Here is a 3,940-nt window from a genome sequence, read left to right as displayed (position 1 = left end):
TGAATTTTCTAAAACTTACTATTTATTTAAGATCATTTTCCATACCAGTTTTTATAAATTAACATAACATATCTTTTTCAATCAGTCTCCAGGTGTCACATTTATTTTACTTAAACACTTAAGTATAGTTTTAAATATACATATATTTATCCATTTCTAAAGTAAAATATCCCTAACACCTTTTCACATACACTCTCGCCATCGGCCACATTGTACCGGAAATGAGATGCTTACAACAGTACATAGAGAAATAGACTAAACATTTCCTGGAAAACCGGATGGCCCTCATGATGTCACTAAACTCCCTTTATATATACATCACTCATTCAATTCTTTAACCAGTTTACTCTCAGCACTTTAGACAACAACGGACGCACTCGATCTGCATCTCCCTGCTCTGCTGTACGCCACTTAGCTCTGCAACGCCCGACGCCACGTGGTCATACGACGCACAGGTCTCGCCGAAAAAAGGAAATTTCCGAAGACAACACTCAACTCAGCAAAGGTCTCCTTCTTTCTCTTCTTCTCCACGTCTCATCTCAGCTCTTCCCTCAACTTGTGAATTCGCCACTAGGAAAATTAACTGTCAAGACCTTCACTCACGTAAGCATTTAATTCGTAAGAGCCCCGGCCGCTAATTCTAATTATGTAATTGGGTGAAGAGAAAGAGAAGTTTCTGACCGCCCCTGGTTATATTTCATTCCCCGAAGAGGAATGAAATATACTTTTATCCTAAATTCCTACCATGCTAAACGAACGAACCACCATTCCCAGTTTGCCCCTGAAGAAGAAAGGTACACCTATCGAAAGCGCTCGGGTTATAGGATTTTATTCATTTCTATCACACATATAAAGTGTGGTTTCATAAACACATATCGAAAGAAAAACAGGCACTATTACAAGTTACAGATTTTACAATAAGTTCAGCCCCCCAGTGGCACAGCGGTATGTCTGTGGACTTACAACCCTAGAATCCGGGTTTCGATACCCGTGGTGGGCAGAGCACAGATAGTTCATTGTGTAGCTTTGTGCTTAATATCAAGCAAACAAACAATAAGTTCAAATTTATTAACAAAATATGATGCTCTTGTTGTAATTTGTTAGTTTTGAGCAAAGTCACATTGGATTATCTTTACGTCCATCGTGAGGTATCGAACCCCAGATTTAAGCTTTGTAAGTCTGTAAAGTTACTGCTGTCCCATCGGAGGGGGAGTAGCAAATATGATGCAAACATAAGTAACATATATGAATATAATTTTTTATTATGCTTTTCATTAAACAAAAATTAATAACCATTAAATAGCATAATACGTACCTAATCTCATTGATTCTGTTATTTTTATAGCCTACTGCATTGGCTATTGCAGTTAAAGTTTGTTTTTAGAAAAAGGCAATCCCTTAATAATAAATAAACTTTTCTGTTCGACAATCTAATATGTATGTACTGATAAAAAACATTCAATTAAATTACAAACGAGTTTTCTGAAATAATCATAAAAAACAAACTTCATTTTACTCTACCTCTGCAAGCACTTAATATTTTAGCCTGAGGACCTATATAAACAACTTTTGTGTAGATAATGAGTCTGTGAGTAAATACAATTACATGTACTTACCAACAAAATGTTACTAGTGTTTTGAAAAAAAAAAATATACAACAGTGGCAGTGTCTGTGAATGACCTGGCTAATTAATGCAGCCTCATCATAGATAAGCACAAAGATACATGTATGTGCTTCATTAAGGCAAATATATGATTGTTATTGGGCTCTGTATCAAGCACGTGCTGGTGTACGTCACTGAAGGTAGTATATCCAACCTCCGCTTGGACTATGAGAGTTATGAAGGACAGGATTCTAGGTCCCGAGGGCAGAACTGAATCCGTTGAAATCAAAATATGTTCGAAATATCTTTCACAGTCTTGATGATACTTTGCGAGGGCTTGATAAGTCCGCCTTTGGCTTTGATATAAATTAGTGTGGCCTGGCTCATTGTCTCTACACTCATCTGCTGTCAATGCTACTTGACACTCAAGACAGTGGATCCTTTTGTTTAACATGTGAACCACAAATCCGGCAACGTACCTCACAACATCTTTCTTGTAGAATGTGTAAAACGTGGAACACCGTGTAGGGTAGTCGTTTGGAGTTCGACTTAAATCCAATTAACAAAAGATTTATATAAAATCCAGGTTTACATTCGTCAGTGGAGAACACAAGTCACTAACTCGAAGAAGTTTACAATTAGAATAAAAAATTGATTCGGAGACTGAGATTCAAACCACAAACAACACTTTAATTCAATATATTAAGATACTCGGCTACATCGAGAATATAGAAGGTATCTTGAAACGTTCCATTGTTAAAACTATTAAATTCTTCAATCTGAGCAGGTAAATGTATTTCAATTAAACTTTCTATAATATTCATTAAATTAGTTAATACTACCAGTAAGTTATCAATTAACACATTGATTGATAACTACTCAAACATAACTTTCGTTAATTCTTTAATATTAAACACTTTACATTCAATTTCTAACTACATTATTCGACTCTGAGAGAGATAACAATAGTTACTTATACGGAGCTGAGCAAGAAACGTTAGGGCTCGGACGTAGTTGGATAAGGAAACAACAGCTTTCTTCAACCAGCAGGAGGTTGTTTAGCTTCTTCATACGAACCAGGATACTGACTTTTAGCCCAAAAACATGGGTTTTTATACGGATTTCTTTGTATTCTTACGATTTTCCAAATATGTACACATCCAACTCACAAATAGATCTGTTACTTAATTGGGTGAATTTTGTTGACTCATCATAATTCTCGGTCCTAAAACCAAAACTAATTCAACAACTGATTATGATCGAAAACAGTGAATTGACAGTCTAGTTGCATGTAATTCTCCTCGTCCTCTTCAGATCAATGTTCCGGCCAGAGTTTCTGATTTCCTTGCTAATTCCTTTTATGAAAGTTGTGTCCATTCTCTAATGACGTTAATATAAACTTTTTCATAGCTTTCTCTCTACTGCTGTGGCTTCGGTCTAAAGACAATGTAAACATTTGATTTTCAATAAGCCTGGAATGCATTTTAGTTTATACTTGACATATATATATATATCCTTTCCTGGTCAAGCATCGTTGTGTAGCTCCTGGTATGCATTCATTAGATGTGCCCAACTTTTCCTCATATTTTCCTTCATATTTTATGAAATTATATCTCTCATTTCTTGAAGCATTTGAAAATAACGTAAAAATGCCTCAAAATGCTGCAAATGCTTCAAGTGATAGAGCAGGAGTGTTCGAGACAACATTAAAATCAAAATCTAATTCGGCAGCAGAGAGCAAAGTATTGTAGCAATTAAAAACCAGGACATCCTGAAACTGGTATTCCACTGCAACTCTCAATGATTTAATTGTTTGAGCTACCTATAAGATCTTTGTCATGTCCAGTGAAATACAGTTTCCAATTTCTTGCACATCATGCCTCAGCAGCATCCCCTTGGTTGGCTTATTATTAATACCATTTAGTGACCTGACACAAGCAAAAATGAGGTCAAACTTATTCTGGCTTAACTTATAGGTCAACAGGTAAGATAGTCGTGATGAACCTGGATTCACGCATTGTTTTTAAAAACCTTGATGCTTTTGATTGTCGCCAAAGCTATCTTGTATGTTGTGCTTGTGATCGACTTATTACTTAGATCATTCAGTGTTGTTGCACATTGATGGGCTTCGTCTAAGAATGACAGCATAGAGCTATCGTTGGTGTGCTTTATGGGTGTCTCATATCTGTAATTCAAAGTGTTTCTTGAATGTGAAATAGCTTATAAAAAAGCTCAATACATCTATAAGTGGGTTCACTGTGAGCAAAACCATCCAACTGTAATTCCTGCCAACATGAATGAAGAACATCAGTAATTCTTGAACTTCATATCTGGGT

At 35.9% G+C, this 3,940-nt stretch overlaps 1 long non-coding RNA gene across 1 annotated transcript in view; it reads right to left on the bottom strand.

Moving 5' to 3' along the window:
• Positions 1-183: 183 nt before the first annotated feature.
• Positions 184-3,940, bottom strand: part of LOC111089321 — a 9,219-nt gene continuing 5,462 nt past the window's right edge. Inside the window, exon 3 of the long non-coding RNA XR_002613589.1 lies at positions 184-194. This is a non-coding gene — a long non-coding RNA (uncharacterized LOC111089321). The remainder of the gene's footprint in view (positions 195-3,940) is intronic.

Source organism: Limulus polyphemus, unplaced genomic scaffold (assembly GCF_000517525.1).
Source record: "Limulus polyphemus unplaced genomic scaffold, Limulus_polyphemus-2.1.2 Scaffold5885, whole genome shotgun sequence".
Classification (NCBI taxonomy): Eukaryota; Metazoa; Arthropoda; class Merostomata; order Xiphosura; family Limulidae; genus Limulus; species Limulus polyphemus.
The sequence above is the reverse complement of the archived record's forward strand: the minus strand, read 5'-3'. Positions and strand labels throughout refer to the sequence as shown.